The sequence below is a fragment of the Dermacentor variabilis genome, chromosome 4 (assembly GCF_050947875.1).
Source record: "Dermacentor variabilis isolate Ectoservices chromosome 4, ASM5094787v1, whole genome shotgun sequence".
NCBI lineage: Eukaryota > Metazoa > Arthropoda > Arachnida > Ixodida > Ixodidae > Dermacentor > Dermacentor variabilis.
This window is the reverse complement of record NC_134571.1, coordinates 206,735,807-206,753,263: the sequence shown is the minus strand read 5'-3', so window position 1 is coordinate 206,753,263 and position 17,457 is coordinate 206,735,807.

The window sequence follows — 17,457 nt, the reverse complement described above, 5'->3', positions numbered from 1 at the left end:
TCAGCGCTTTTCCTCGTCTTTTATTCTTGCATTTGTTATTTTTTGTTGTCACAATTTCCCTCATCAGCAACACAACACAAATTAACACAACAATATCTCTAAAGCTGCACGGTGCCGAGACATGTGCGTTTCTGACAGAAAAAAGGAAATGCTTACGCAAATGTATTAGCTGTGTTACAAAATTAAACCCCTACCAAGTGAAAAGTAATGAGTGATGGCATGACACACCAGCTTAACTGGTGCTGTGCAATCGATGTATATTTACGTAGTCACCGAGCAGTTGTCTTGATTTTCTCCGCGGAGTAAGCAGCTTTGAATGAAGGCAGGGATAAGTCGCACATGCAGTAATTTTTGATTTATTTATTTATTTATTTATTTATTTATTTATTTATTTATTTATTTATAGTAAGCGTTTAGATGCGCTTGCTAGAGACAGGCAACGGCCGAACAGAGCGAACGCGAGCACCAACAACAACCACCGCATAGACCACCGTCTTCTTCGTCTTCTGTTGGCGCCCGTATTTGTCACTACAATCCCTCCCCGGCGAAAAAGGAGCCATCCTGGCTACCTATGGAACAGGAAGTACTGCATGGTGGGTTATAGTGCGGCTTCAATCCGTCAACATGGACAGTCTCGCGTCCGCCACGCCGTTGGTCCGTAGATGGCTGCATGAATAGGCTCAGTGACGTAGTTTACCGGGGACTTCTGTCGTAGAACCCGGTAAGGGCCGTCATACTTTGAGCCCAACTTTGTAGAAAGGTCGGGGCCGGGAGTAAAGGAGGAAACGCGGAGCCATAGTGAGAAACTCTATGGCCATACCAGCATTCCTGGTGAGTGCGATGGAAGGACCAGCTTGCGTCAAGACCATGTTTCTGGTGTAGTATAGTGTCGCCCCCTACCAGATCTCCGTGTTATCATACATTTATGTTTCGTAGTAGTCTAGCTAGATGGCGCACCCCCTTCTGTCATGTGACGAGCTTGAACCAATCAGGAGGTGTCATCTGGCGTGTGAAGTCCTTTTTAGTAATAAACGGCCGCGCGCCGGCTCTGTCTTCGTTCCGGTTTTCATCAGGAGCAGTTAGCTCCGAGTCTCCCCCACTGCGTCGGCGCTCGCCGCGCGTTCGCTGGGCGCGGGCCCCCACTTGCCTGCCGCTGCCGACACAACATCTTATGGCGACGAGGATGGGATTCCCGCTGCGGTTCCGACCGAAGCCCCGGGAAACGAACGAGCTTCGCAAGTGAAGCGTCCCTTACGTGTCTGCACGGCCTGCAAACGCCGCCGACGCACTTGGCGTCGCGAGGCTTCCGAGGCTAGGCCTACTCGCCCCCTTTGTTCTTCCTTGCCCCATTCCTGCTGCGAGCTCCGGCATGCCTCCTGCACGGTCTCCTGCACGCTACCCGGCATGGCTTCTTTTACGGCGAACCTTCCCGTTTTTCTTGAAGTGCCCGGGCCACCGTTAATTCCATGGCATCGATGGAAAAAAATTTTTCAGGCCCACCTCGAAGCGGCCGGCGGTGGCGACTGGACGGATGCGCGACGAGAGTCCGCGCTCGTCAGCGCTCTCGGGCGTGAGGGACAACGAAAGCACTTTGCAGACCAGGAGCAGGAAGCAGCAAGACAGTTAACCGGCGCAGCGTCAACGTCAAGTGGTGCGGTCCCGCCAGCGTTGGAGTTCCGGAAACTCTTGCAGCAGCTTGACCGGCTGTTCGCCGCGTCAACAAATGTTCTGGCGGAGAAGCACGAATTCACCAGTCGAAGGCAGTCCGAGGGAGAAGGATTCCTGGAATTCGTGACCGCACTGAAGGAGAAGGCGGTACAGTGCAACTTCGGCACAACCTACAATGAGCGTGTCCGAGACCAAATAATACATGAGGTAGCGAACGTCAGCGTTCGCAAAAAAGTTATTAGCTCATGGCGAAACCCTGTCCCTGGACAAAGCAGAAGAAATTGGAAGCTCTTTAGAAGCCTTGCATCGAGCGAACCGCACGTTCGGCTCCGAAAATGTACGAAGAATCGAGGCATCTCAACTTGGCGTTCCGTCGACGGGCCAGGATGAGACTTCTTCCGGGAAGCTGCCAAGATGGCTGACTTAGTCCGGCAGGCCATGAAGATGACCGACTTCTTCCGAGAAGCCGCCAAGAGGGCCGACTTCTTCCGAGAGGCCGCCAAGAGGGCCGACTTCTTCCGAGAGGCCGCCAAGAGGGCCGACTTCTTCCGAGAGGCCGCCAAGAGGGCCGACTTCTTCCGAGAGGCCGCCAAGAGGGCCGACTTCTTCCGAGAGGCCGCCAAGAGGGCCGACTTCTTCCGAGAGGCCGCCAAGAGGGCCGACTTCTTCCGAGAGGCCGCCAAGAGGGCCGACTTCTTCCGAGAGGCCGCCAAGAGGGCCGACTTCTTCCGAGAGGCCGTCAAGAGGGCCGACTTCTTCCGAGAGGCCGTCAAGAGGGCCGACTTCTTCCGAGAAGCCGCCAAGAGGGCCGACATTTCGCACAAGGCTCCTCCGGGAACCGTGGTGCATGCAATCGGTGTGGCAGCAGGAACCATATCGCGTCTTACAGGAATTGTCCAGCGAGAAATCGGCGATGCAACGCCTGCCACACGTTGGGCCATTTCGCTTCGGTATGTCGAAAGACCCGAAAGCGGTGCACCACGTCTCTTCCGCAGAGATGCTGTCTTCGTCAACTTCCGCAGGGCAGCCGTCCGCGTCTGTCTTGACGGTAAGCGCTTTTGAAACTAAAAAAGATTTGGAAGTTCCGGTCGTAGTTAACGGCGTCTCCATGCGACTGCTGGTGGATACGGGAGCGTCTGTATCATTCATGACGGCCGAAGATTTTAGAAATCACTTTGGTCGACAGCACAGGCTGTCACAAACAACAGTGGACTTGAGAAATTTCTCCAAGCAACGCATCGACATTCAAGGCCTGTTTCAAGCCACTGTCCAGTTTTTCCAAATGTCATACTCCGTCACGTTCCACGTAACGACTACAGGAACATCACTGCTGGGTTTAGACGCCATCCAACGCTTGGGCATACAGAATGACGGTACGTCCCTGACATGTCGTCTACCTTCGCTTCCTCCAGTACAGAACCCCACAGGTGTGCCTCCGGGTTTTGATCACCACTTCAGTGACGAGTTGGGTCTCGTCAACAACTCTGTGCACCGAATTCATCGGCAGCAAGATGCGAAACCAGTATCTTCAAAGTTGAGCCGACTACCTCCTGGCTCTCCGTGACCAGGGCACAAATGAATTGCGACGTCTCGAGGACTGCGACGTCATCGAGCACGTCGAGGCTTCTGAGTGGGTGTCCCCACTCGTGGTGGTGCGCAAGAAGGATGGAACCATGCGGCTCTGTGTAGATCTACGGGAACAGGAGTCTTGCGCCTCATGTTCAAGAAAGGGTCTTGCAGAAGCAGTGGCAAACTAAGCAGTGTGTAGACAAACGTAGAGATGCTCAGGCAACTCGTGTCAATCTGGGAGACACCGTCAAAGTAAAACTTGCCAAGAATGGATTTTTAAGTACAGTAAACCTCGTACAGTTAAGGCCCAGGTAGGACCATCCTCTTTTGTACTCAGTGATGGGAAGACGTGGAATGCGTCTAAGTTAACCACAGTTGTAGATAATTCAAAACATAGTACATTGTCCACAACAGATAAAGATTTTTTGTACTCGTATTCAAACTTGGATATTCATTCCGATGACTCGTCTGTCGTAACATCGTCCTTTCATGGTCATACCCAAGAAACACAGAACCTCTTAAAAACTTATTGAAATGGCTGCAAACGGCTATAGACGTCTTGGTCTATGGTAAGACTGAAAATAGAATTTCTTCTAAACATAACCTCAGCACTTGGAATATGCTAGTATATATTCTATCTGCGGCAAAACCCACTACTGGTGTCACTAGAGAGTATTTTGGCAAACACATTCAGAATGTCTAACTCAAGAACTTTTCTAGATCTTTCTGTCTAAAAGTGCATAAAATGCCAAACGACGTGTTAAAAGTGCGGTTACCGTTGGCGTTAGCGAATAAAAAACGCCACAGACAAATCGAACTCGTTGGAAGCAACACAAGTTAATTGGCTTTAAAGTTAAATAATTTCACACCAGAACTTCAACAATCAAGGACGTGTTATTGTTTTCCATACAGGGAGCGCACACGACGCCTGGAAACCATTCTATGCTCACGCAGCCAGGTATGCTGACCATTCTTGTAGGAAACTCTACGATACTGACAGCAGCAGGAGCGAAACGCCGGCGTTGCACAGCGGTGTCAGAGCCACCGCGCTGCGATCACTTCGGCGGCCTAATCCAAATTTGTCAGACATCTCATTCCGTGCTGGAAACACTGGGTGGCAGGAAGTTTGAAAAAACGGCCACTGCCGCCCGCAATGTCTCGTACGTGGGTTCGTTATGCTAGTTGTTCGTCATTCTAAGCCGTTCTGTACATTTCTACTGGATATTAACTGGAGTCATTTAGCTGTGCTGATGCGGTTGATGATGTGATGAGACGGAAATAATCAGAAGAATAAGAATGGGCTGGGGTGCGTTTGGCAGGCGTTCTAGAACAGCAGGTTGCCATTATCCCTCAAGAGAAAAGTATATAATAGCTGTGTCTTACCAGTACTCACCTACGGGGCAGAAACCTGGAGGCTTACGAAAAGGGTTCTACTCAAATTGAGGACGGCGCACCGAGCTATGGAAAGAAGAATGATATGTGTAACGTTAAGGGATAAGAAAAGGGCAGATTGGGTGAGGGAACAAACACGAGTTAATGATATCTTAGTTGAAATCAATAAAAAGAAATGGGCATGGGCAGGACATGTAATGAGGAGGGAAGATAACCGATGGTCATTAAGGGTTACGGACTGGATCCCAAGGGAAGGGAAGCGTAGCAGGGGGCGGCAGAAAGTTAGGTGGGCGGATGAGATTAAGAAGTTTGCAGGCATGGCATGGCCACAGTTAGTACATGACCGGGGTTGTTGAAGTATGGGAGAGGCCTTTGCCCTGCAGTGGGCGTAACCAGGCTGCTGCTGCTGATGATGATCATGCTGTTTGCCGTGTTTTTTGCACCAGTGCTTCGTGACATCGGCTGTATTGCCTGTTTTCGCCGACGGCTTACTACCACAATGGCGGGATCTGCGTTCGCCGCCTTCGTGTCTCGGTGTGTCTTTGTACGTCGCACGTTCGGATAACACTTTTTCGGTTAAGTGAAATACATTGCACTTCGTTTTTCGTCAGCAATGTGAATATTTTTAGGTGTTACCCGCGACAATTCTTGATAGATGGGCTCTTCTGCCCTGCGAGTTTTCGTCATCTTTACTTTTATACGAGGGTTGTGCTTGTGCTGAGCCGTTCAGCACTACCGCGCTCCACAGCTTCCGCAACACCAGTCAGAACTTTGCCCTTTGTGGTTAATGCAGCACGAACCAACCAAAATAGTGCATTCGAAGACGACGCGCTGGCTGTAATGCTGAACCAGACTGAACTCGCCCTATTTTGTGTCCTTTTGTTCTTGCGTGTGCGCGCGTGTCAGTGACTATGCAGTTTGTAGCGTTCCCACTTTATAGCAAAACAAGAATATAACTGCAATGTTTACTTCATCTATACAATCCCAAATTAAATCGTCTGCTGATGTACAAATTTCACTTGTTTTGTTCTAAATAAGCAGCAAAACCTTTAAACTAGTAGGTGCTTCATCTGGGAGTGAAATCGCGACAGCTTGGCATGTATTAATGAATGACTGTGGCCGGGTCACCTTATTTGTAATTGCAAATCTGCCTTTCAACTGACTTGATGCTCTCTTATTTTGTTCCTTTCACTCTATAGACGGATGGACATCCTTCTTGTACTTTGTCGCTAGCTGGATGACGGGACCTCATCGTGATCAGTGTAAGCCAATGTACTGTACCCTCTCTGGTCCTTCCAGTGCTTTCTATATGGGTTAAGGCCAGGGAGCGCTTCGTGGTAAAAGAGCTAGTTGGTGTCTCAAAACGGGCATTTTTTGCGCTGGTCCTTTATAAGCTGCCACTATTATAACCAATTTCTCAGTGCCAGTGTACATACACAGTTCTACTATTAATTAGTTTCCCCCTAAGCCTTACAAAATTTAACTGTTGGTAGTCAGTGCTATGTAAGAACTCGCAAATTAACTCTGTTGTGTCAAACAAGTATTCCATACATGAGTAAAATCTTGCTACAACAGTGTACACTACACCTTGCTTCCCTAATGCACAAATGTATTCAAGCCAGTATTTGATTAGTTTGGCCTTCTAAATGTTTTCTGTGTGATTTAGTTTCTTTACAGGAACTTACTGTACAGCATCAGCAAGCAGTCTAATTTAAGATTTTTGTGTGCTGTAAAAGGTGTGCTTTGCCGCTAGAATTGATAAAACATGGGCCGAGGCTTTCATTCAAAGACAAACTTCAATTTTGTTCTACCACCATCAGCACTTGGCTGGCGCTTGCAAAATGAGTCACATCAGGTAGCTTGTGCCAGACTGTTTCTTAACCTTATTGTGAGGAGATCGCAAAGTGATGTGTGGAGGCGCCTGCGTCTGAGATATAGATTGTGCTGCAACAGATGTGCGTGTAGAACATGCATGATGCTGAGGGTTCCAGCAGTTTGCAGAGGTGCTTTTAAAATTCTGTCATAACTGCAATTTTACCTGTATTGTTTTTTGTCACCTGTTTCAATAATATAATTGGAGGTGTCAGAATTTAGCAATTTATTTGCCCTGGCCCATTAGCCTGCCACATTTGATATTTCACTAGGTGGCCAATTATTCAGCATGGACCATTACTTGAATACACCCTTTTGTGTGCAGTGGCTTCTCAATTGCGGGTCAACGTAGATGCTAAGAATTACCTCAGGCTATAGATGCACTGATAAATTTGCTACCTATACGAATCACTTTGCACTTTCTCGCGCAAACAGCATGTTAACACTTCCAAGACAGTGGACAATGTTATCGTTTGATCACATCATGAGATACTTTCAATTTTGTATGACGCATCATTTGTGTGAGGTATTGTCCTAAGACAATTAGGGTCACATGAAAATATATCAACAAAAGTGATTGATCCAGCTAGGAGTGTTGATTTGGAACACTACTTTATCACCAGTCCTCCTTTGCATGCTCCCTGCTTACTCTGTACTGCGTCATGTTTAAGTTTAAAAGAAAGGCAACAGCTAGGTAGTGCAAAATGCCAAACTTGCTTTTAGTTCAACAACATAAAACGCTGTTTAGCTTTTTAATTAAGCTAGTACATCATTTACCTGCAGAGTGGATTACTATTTTAAACTGATTACATTTTGCAGGGAGCTTCTCAGACTTGTTTGACAGGTTGATAAGTGGCTTTTTAGCCACAAAACACCATATATTAATTTAAAGGCTGACTTCGACTCTTCTATGCAATTTAATGACTATATGCCAGGGAATATATGAGTCATTTTAAACATCATCGCGTACATACCTTAAGATAACTGTAATTTAAGAGAAAGGAGTGCTTAAATTTATTTTTAATGTGAGGCAAGCTTTTGTGGGCAGCAAGTGCTCTCCTACGAAGGCTGGCCTGCTCTGGCAGCGGCGGCAATCTTCTTCAAGATTTATCCATGATCACCTTTGCTGCTATTTGTCACTCTTGTTAATTACACATTCTGCATCTTTTCTCATTTATTAGGTAATAAAGTATGAGTATGTGACGTGGTGTGAAGTTGATGTCTTGCTGCATTTTAGCATGCAATCATCTTTTATGCACAAAAAGCTCATCGTACAGCTTATGAAAAAAATAACAGCATATTATGATTTATCTTTCAGTTCTGGTAACGTGCAACGTACAAGGAATTCACTAATGCACGATATGCCGAAGAACTGGCCATTATTTCTGCGTGATGCTGTGCAAGCATGTGGCGTTACGTTACAAGAGGCAGCCACAAAGTAAGTTACAATTTACTTTTAAATGAGGCATGTACATCACAAGAAGATATGTTTATATTATTGCTAGTTAGAGTGGTTCGCAGAGTGTTTTTCCAGATGTGTGCTATCCTTTATTTCTTAACTCATTGTAGCACAGCGTTCTGTTTCGTATACTGGTGTAAGGCTATTGTGCCCCCTGTAGCTGAAAACAGGATGTAATTTTTGCCTGAACTGCAGCGTCACTCACAAAATTTTTCTTTGCTAGAAACTATTTCAATTTGATAGAAACCCAGCAGGGCGTAGTTTTGTCAATAATGACATGTTTCATGCAGAGATGTTCTTGTTTAGGTCAATGGGCGAACACTGGAATGATATCAGCATACAATACAGATCTTCTTTTATTTGCAAAATAATTCTGACAGGCGGCATGTAATTGATTGGTCTAATTAAAAAGCACTAATTGACCAATGAGGCTGTACTACACTATTCCCATGGTTCACATCTGGAAAAACTACCTGTGCATCACTCTATCCGACAATATAAATTTTTTCTGATGTCCATGCCTCGTTTAAAATAAATTGTAACTGTGGGAAAACGTCGGGTTACTGTAACAGCTGCCGCAAAAATTTGAGGGAATGTCTAATAAAAGTCTTCAGTTGTTCTTGTCAAGCTGTCCATTAGCCAACTTTTAGCGTAACGTTAGCAGGGCTTACTGAAGTACTTCTAGACGTCCATGGCTACAAGATGTCTTGACCAAGACAGCTACTAGGCTTTTGAATGAGCCGTTCAAGACATCTTTTAGACATCAAATAGCTGCTTGCGTGTTTCGTGGGTAGGCATCAGCTAAGTAGTGCGTCTGACTGTATCACTTCCGAGTCTACACAGTCAGCAATCGTTTCTGATTCCGTGGGGGAATCGGTAGCATCCCAGGACTTGTTGGGACGTCGAGAGGAGCTTCCTGGGCAACCCTCTCCAGCTTTGAGCGACAACCACATTCAATTTTCCAACCAGGGGGAGGGAAATAGTAGTGGGACGACTGGGTCTTCGAAGTTGACCGATACGCGTCGCAACCCCCAAAGTTCTTCTGAGGTACGCACGCGTCCTCATCATGACAGAAAACGGCCTCCGTGGCTTGATGATTTTGTTTTCTGAGCGTAGAGCGTATTGCCGTTTCAGGCAATTCACATGTTTCATTAACACAGGTATAAAATGTGTTCCTTGTTGCGGTGCAGTGAGTCTTGTGCCGTGTTCCTTGTCGGATTTTGTTTTGAGTGACTGCCTGTGTTTTGGTGCCCAAGACTGGTACGCGTGTGTGTGAACGCAGGGGGGAACGAACTGAATCTGTCTTTCCCAGATAGCACAAAAGAGATACGTAACGTTTTCGTAGCGTTTATCCAAGACGATAAAAACGGGTTAAAGAAGACACGAATGAGAGAACTTCGGCGGGAAAACGTCGTATATCTCTGCTAACTTCCGGCTTAATTACTTTCTTGAGACGATCTAGAACAGGTCTGCAAGACGTATTCGAAAAGCTGGTCTAGAAATAGGATTGGGAAAGACACAAGTAATCCCTTTGCCAAAACTATTCGTAACCAATTTCTAAACGTTTTTAGGACGTTATCAAAAAGCTGGTCTAGAAGGGGTGTTGAAAGGTTTACGATCATCTGAAGCTAATTTTCTCGGGTGACGGGTGCGATCAGACATCGTTGTGAACATTCACTAGCACATAAACAAAATTCCAAGTACACATACAAAAATGAACAGAAAAACCTGGAGTGTACTAAAGTGTCTAATTTATCATAGTAAAGTGCACGTGCTATTAGATGGACTAGAGTTATGCAGAAGTGACATCAGAGCGAATGGAAGAAGTAGACTGAAAAATGCAAGAGTATGAATCGGATGGTAACTGCCTCCAAGCAATGTTACCAATCAGCTAGATGCTTGAAAAGAGCACAAAAGAAATACCACCGCATACCATCATAAAACAATCCTGTGACAGAAATAAAAGAAAACGGGAACAATGCAAAATTGGAAATATTGCCTTTAGGATACATCAAAGAAAGTAATGGCGAGAAAAAATAACCATACAACAAAAAATCAATAAAGTGAAATTAGTACAGAATACTTAAACGGGGGATTCAGTGTAACAAGTGAACACTACTGTAGTACAGAGAACGATGAGACAGTAATGCTGCATCTTGCCACTCCAGAACGTGAGAAATGAATATGCAAGCCTCATATTAGAAACTTACATAAACATGGAAATAAACTGGAATGCACTGGTAGCTGCATTTGTGTAACAAAGGAAGCAATGGTCATAATAAACTAAAAAGCCCTTTACAAGAGGCAAAGTTGCACCTCTCTGGGAAAAACAAAGTTGCAACGTATAATTTGCAAACCAGCAAATACATTAATTAGCACACTGGCATGTCACACTTTGCGCACATCTCCAGTCTCCTAAAGTAAGAAGAAAGCACTCCGAATGAGAAAAACGTTTAACACATGTAGCCCAGAGCAAATTCTTTGCCAGTTCACTCACACTTTCACATCCAAAAACATTTGCCACAAAGTCCAGGCACAGTTCCACTGATGTTTACCAATTCACCCCCACTTTCACGTCCAAAAATATTTGGCACACAGTCCAGGCAGAGCTTCATAGATAAACAGCTTGAGAGCACCCTACTGATTATTGTGCAGTCCCGCTGCTGGAAATAGAACTGCCGCACATGCTGGTAGTGGTTTCAATGTAGACACACTTGCCGCCTTGGACAGGTATGCTCAGATATCTGCACTGGTGCTCCATTTTGTCGAAGGAGACACATTGATGCACTACGCTGGTAATTGAAATGTTTTAAATGCACAAGTATTGGCTTCACCAGAAAGACTTGCCCACATACCACCACTGGCATATATATGCACTTGCTCTTCACTCAGTAGCATTGAACTTAAAGTGTTCCCTATGTGGGAGCCATGTGTAAAACCGGTTTCACACGACCACTCTCGATTGCGACGATCAAGCCCGATTCGGATCGAAATTATCGATGCGACTGGCTCACTCTCCTAGCTTGCGCAGAGGAGCCAATCACGACCGAGAAATTCGATTTGTAACGGACTGGATAGCCGCTAAAAGAGCCCCGTGTGAAACCGGTATCAAATAATGCACAGACGTACGCTAGGAAAATGTGTTGCACAAGGCAAAGAACTGCGACATGCCCTGTTGTGCGAAGCGCGCGAACAGAACACACACACACACACATATATATATACATGTAAAGACTGCGAGAGCGCTTCGCGAACTCCATGCGCACACATGGCGCCCGCACGAACTCGGCAGGCCGCCGTAAAGCGCGAAGGGCGCACAGCGTACATTCCGACACATGTTCCAATCTGTAAACAATCGTACTACCTAAAGCATACAAGTTATTTTATACCAAGGGCATACTCGACTCACGTATGCAGTATCCACAAGCGAGTGATGCAGCGTACATGCTGTATCCGTTCGCCAAATTGTAAAATTGATAACAAGGACAAAGCTACAAGGGACTCAATACATTACTACCATTTGAGGCGTCAGATAAAATCGAACTTGGCCGTTTCATATATTGGACACAATATATGGACACACGTGGTACCCGGAAAGACCATACCCATCACGTAGGTAAAGGGGGCGAAAACACAATCGAGAACCTGAAGCGCAAACGATAAAAGCACGGTATGGTGCACGCAAAATTCTGTCAGTACGCTGTAGCGCGAGGGAAGAAAATAGGGCATGCACTTGACATCACCTTTTGGGATAACGCACTAGTACTGAATCATTAAATAAAAAAGTCTGTTTGAACCAGTTCTCTTGTCTGCAACACTCTTGCTAAACGGGAGACTAAAATACCACGATGACGGCTCTATTGCGGAGATCGGCAAGGTGCGCACAGACAGAAATTTTGCCGCCTTTCTTCGCATTCTGCAAAATGCTTTCTTGTTAGGATCACGCATAGCAGCCGATCCCGACGCTAGGGACACACAGGCACGATTTCGTCCGTCTAACTTTCGTCCTTATACTGCCCTTAACGCCTTAATTACAGCGTCAGTGAAAAGGCGACTCACATAACATAACAATGAACTTGAAGAGCTGATTAGTGCCCTCCACTCCGCGCCCTCCAATTGAAAACACTACTGATTTCCAAATTAAACTACACAAACAGATCGCACAACCCAAACTAATCACAGAACATCGTTTTCTTGACAGCAAAACCCTGCAACACTTACATGACATAGGGCAGCGGCAGCACATTCAGAACAGCCGCTATCATACCACAGCGCAACGCAAGTGCGATAACGCTATTATGCCCGGCTCAAAGAGATCGCACAACCCAAACTAATCACAGAATGTCGTTTTCTTGACAGCAAAGCACTGCAACACTTACATGACAAAGGGCAGAGGCAGCACATTCAGAACAGTCGCAAATAGACCATAGTGCCATGCGAGTGCGATAACGCAACTATGCCCTGCTTCACGAATAACGTGGCCGCCTTGGTCACATAACAATTGAAAACACTACTGATTTCCAAATTAAAACCACACAAACAAATCGCACAGCCCAAACTGATGACTGAATATCGTTTTCTTGACAGCAAATCACTGCAACACTTGCATAGCAAAGGGCAGCGGCAGCACATTCAGAAAAGCCGCAAACACACCACAGCGCAATGCTAGTGCGGTGACGCGAGGACGCCATGACGACGCGACTATGCCCGGCTCGCCCGGCTGCCCGGCATCACGAATCACGTGGCCACCTTGGTCACATGATTTGACGATCGTATCGCCACCTTGCGCAAGGTTGGATCGCGTGGATGGGTTGTTGAATATTGTAGGAGCCGCTAAAGAGGCTGACGCGCCATGGCGTGGCGGTGGCGCCTTGAGTCGTTTTCAAAACGTATTCACCCCTCGTTTTTAAGCTGCCTGGATTCCAACGTTATTAAAACGTATTCACTCCTCGTTTTTAAGCTATCTTGTTTGGAACGTCTTTGAAGCGTCGATTTTGGTCAAAAATTCGTTTCAGACGTTGAATCCCTTAATACGACGTTTTCAAGACTTTGTGTGCTACCTGGGTAATAGGCGCTTGGAAGTGTATAAGAGAATTGCCGCGCGCGCGCTCTTTTCATTTGTGCTTCGACGCCGCGGTGCTCGCTGTGCATATTCGCGGCGTCTCTTCTTTGCATTTGTAGAAATTATTAGGCGCCTGGAGGTGGAGAATAGTGTCACGTGGTGTTGACGTTAAGCACACAGTAGCAATACTGTGAAACACAAGACTAACTTTTATTGGGCGAACCTGTGCCCTCAAAAACAGGCTACACTTACAGCACAACGATAGCGGCGAACACCGTCGGCGATCGTCGAAAATCTGATCAGCGGGTCAAGCGCGTCCGCTTTTATACAGCAGTCATCGAACGTTCGAGACTAATCGTTGGGACCAGCATGCCTTCCACAAAGTTCTACACCATTCGAGTCACGCGATGAAATCAGATAACAGAAGCTTCGGCGACAACAGACAGCGGATAGAAGCATCGATAACTTTCCAGAAACTACGGATACATGCAGGCGCGTCAAGCGCTGTGCGATAACATTTGTTAGGCGGCGAAACGTGTCCCCCGATAAAGACCAGTACACGTGTCAATACCCCCCTCTTAAGAAGCATCGACCCGATGCTGTAAACAAACGAAAGTAATAAACAAAAATACCCGTAGCAAGGAAATAACAAAATAAGGAAGTCCATCAGCGTGCGTGGAAGGGTTTAAGACGCACTACGTGGACCACTTCAGATCGTGCCCGGCGCCGCTGTGACTGCGAAATGCCGTCTGGCACATACTCATAGTCCAGTTCGCCAACACGTCGGATGATCTTGTAGGGTCCGAAATAACGTCGCAGTAGTTTGTCACTGAGTTCTCGTCGACGTATTGGGGTCCAAACTCAAACACGATCACCGGGCTGGTACTCGACGAAGCGTCGTCGGAGGTTTTAGTGTCGGCAGTCGGTACGCTGCTGGTTCTTGATCCGTAAGCGGGCGAGCTGTCGGGCTTCTTCGGCGCGCTGGAGATAGGTAGCGAAGTCGAGATTTTCCTCCTCAGTGACGTGCGGCAGCATGGCGTCGAGCGTCGTCGTCGGCTTCCTGCCGTAAACCAGCTTAAACGGCGTGATCTGTGTTGTTTCTTACACCGCCGTGTTGTAAGCGAAGGTTGCGTACGGCAGGACGGCATCCCAGGTCTTGTGTTCCACGTCGACGTACATTGCTAGCATGTCGACGAGGGTTTTATTCAGGCGCTCCGTAAGACCATTCGTCTGTAGGTGGTAGGCAGTTGTCCTCCTGTGCCTTGTCTGACTGTACTGAAGAATGGCTTGGGTGAGCTGCGCTGTAAAGGCCGTTCCTCTGTCGGTGATGAGGACTTCTGGGACGCCATGTCGCAGCAGAATGCTTTCGACGAAAAATTTTGCCACTTCGGCTGCGCTGCCTTTTGGCAGGGCTTTAGTTTCAGCGAAGCGGGTGACGTAGTCCGTCGCCACGATGATCCACTTATTTCCGGACGTTGACGTCGGAAACGGTCCCAACAAGTCCATCCCGATCTGCTGAAAATATCGGCAAGGAGGCTTGATCGGCTGTAGTAATCCGGCTGGCCTTGTGGGTGGTGTCTTGCGTCGCTGACAGTCGCGGCATGTCTTGACGTAACGGGCAACGTCGGTGGTTAGGCGCGGCCAGTAATACCTTTCTTGTATCCTCTATAGCGTCCGGGAGAAGCCGAGGTACCCGGCGGTCGGATCGCCATGTAGGGCGCGCAGTATTTCTGAACGCAGCGCCGACGGAACAACAAGAAGGTAGTTCGCGCGGACTGGTGAGAAGTTCTTCTTCACGGGTCGATTGTTTTGAAGCATGAAGGAAGATAATCCGCGCTTAAATGCCCTGGGGACAACGTCGGTGTGCCCTTCCAAATATATGACGAGGCCTTTTAACTCCGGGTCTGCCCGTTGCTGTTCAGCGAAGTCTTCCGCGCTTATCATTCCAAGGAAGGCGTCGTCACTCTCGTCATCTTGCGGCGGCGGGTCAATGGGGGCGCGTGATAGGCAATCGGCATCGGAGTGTTTTCGTCCGGACTTGTAGGTTACAGTGATGTCGTATTCTTGTAGTCTGAGGCTCCACCGCGCCAGTCGTCCTGAAGGATCCTTTATATTCGCTAGCCAACACAACGCGTGATGGTCGCTGACCACTTTGAATGGCCTGCCATAAAGGTAAGGGCGAAATTTAGCTGTAGCCCAAACGATGGCGAGACATTCCTTTCCGGTCGTGGAATAGTTCTCTTCCGCTTTTGATAGCGACCGGCTAGCGTAAGCTATCACCTGTTCGACTCCGTTTCTTCTCTGGACTAGAACGGCATCGAGGCCTAGGCTACTGGCGTCAGTATGGATTTCTGTATCGGCGTACTCGTCGAAGTGCGCAAGTACCGGCGGCGACTGCAAGCGTCGTTTGAGTTGTTCAAATGCGTCGGCCTGCGGCGTTTCCCACTTGAACTCAACATGACATTTAGTTAGACGTGTCAACGGCTCAGCGATGTGTGAAAAGTCCTTGACAAAGCGCCTATAGTAGGCCCACATGCCAAGGAATCTACGCACTGCCTTCTGGTCGACGGGTTGCGGGAACTGTGCGATGGCAGCTGTATTTTGCGGGTCTGGACGGACACCAGATTCGCTGATCACGTGGCCGAGGAACAGAAGCTCATCGTAAGCGAAGCGGCATTTTTCCGGCTTCAGAGTAAGCCCTGATGACTTGATAGCCTCTAGTACTGTCGCAAGACGCCTGAGGTGGTCGTCGAAATTTCCGGCGAAGACGACGACGTCATCCAAGTAAACGAGACAGGTCTGCCACTTCAATCCTGCTAAAACCATGTCCATCACGCGCTGGAATGTTGCAGGCGCCGAGCACAGTCCGAATGGCATAACCTTGAACTCGTAGAGGCCGTCTGGGGTGATGAAGGCAGTCTTTTCGCGATCTCTTTCGTCGACTTCTATTTGCCAATAGCCAGACTTGAGGTCCATCGACGAGAAGTATTTAGAGTTGCAGAGCCGATCCAATGCGTCGTCTGTTCGTGGGAGGTGGTGTACGTCCTTCTTCGTGATTTTGATCAGACGACGATAATCGACGCAGAAACGTAGGGTTCCGTCCTTTCTCTTCACCAAGACTACAGGAGATGCCCACAGACTTTTGGGCGGCTGGATGATGTCGTCGCGCACCATTTCGTCGACTTGGTACCTTATAGCCTCACGTTCTCGCGTAGAAACACGATAAGGGCACTGGCGGAGTGGACGAGCACACTCTTCGGTGATTATGCGATGCTTTGCGACTGGCGTTTGTCGAATCCTTGATGACATCGAAAAGCACTCTTTGTATCGTCGAAGTAAGCTTCTCAGCTGTTGTTGCTTAATCATGGCCGGGGAGACTTGCATTTATGTCGAAGTCTGGTTCGGGAACTACGGTCGTCGGGGTACGTGCGGCAGAATCCGAGAGGACAAACGCATTGCTGGTTTCCAGAATTGCCTCGATGTATGCGATCGTCGTGCCTTTGTTGATGTGCTTGAAGTCCTGGCTGAAGTTTGTCAGCAACACTTTCGTGTTTCCTCCGTGCAGTGGAGCGATTCCTCTAGCGACGCAAATTTCACGGTAAAGCAGTAGACGTTGGTCGCCTTCGATGACGCCTTCTACGTCAGCGGGTGTTTCCGTGCCGACCGAAATAACAATGCTCGAACGAGGCGGGATGCTCTCTTGATCTTCTAGAACACTCAAGGCGTGGTGACAAGAGCGGTGTCGCTTGATCTTCCGACAGCGTTGTCGATTTTGACTTCAGGTCTATGATTGCGCCGTGTTGGTTCAGGAAGTCCATGCTGAGAATGACGTCTCGTGAACACTGTTGGAGGATAACGAAGGTGGCAGGGTAAGTCTGGTCATGAACGGTTATTCTTGCCGTACAGATTCCAGTCGGCGTAATGAGGTGTCCTCCAGTGGTTCGAATTTGAAGGCCTTCCCATGCAGTTTTAACTTTCTTCAACTGAGCGGCGACGTGTCCACTCATTACGGAGTAATCGGCCCCTGTGTCCACTAAGGCGGTAACTGCGTGGCCGTCGAGAGCACGTCGAGGTCGGTGATTCTTCGTCTGGCGTTGCAGTTAGGTCTTGGCGTCGGATCACGGCTGCGTCGTGTTGAACTGAAGTTGGAACGTCGCGTCGTCAAGTCGTCTTTCGTCGGTGTAGTCTTGGCTTCCTGACTTCGTCGGGACGGCGGCGTGTCGTTATTATGTCGTCGAGATGGTCTCTTCGTCGTCTTCGTCGGCAGCGGAGGATCTTCGTCAGTTCGACGAACAGCAACCGCACCTCCATCGGTTGCTGCTTTTAGTTTTCCAGATATGGCCTCGCTGACCGGCCCCGGGCTGGGCCAGTGTGTGGTCGGCGCTGCGGCGACAGGTACCGGCCTGGTGATGGCGAACGCGACGATCTTCAAGAG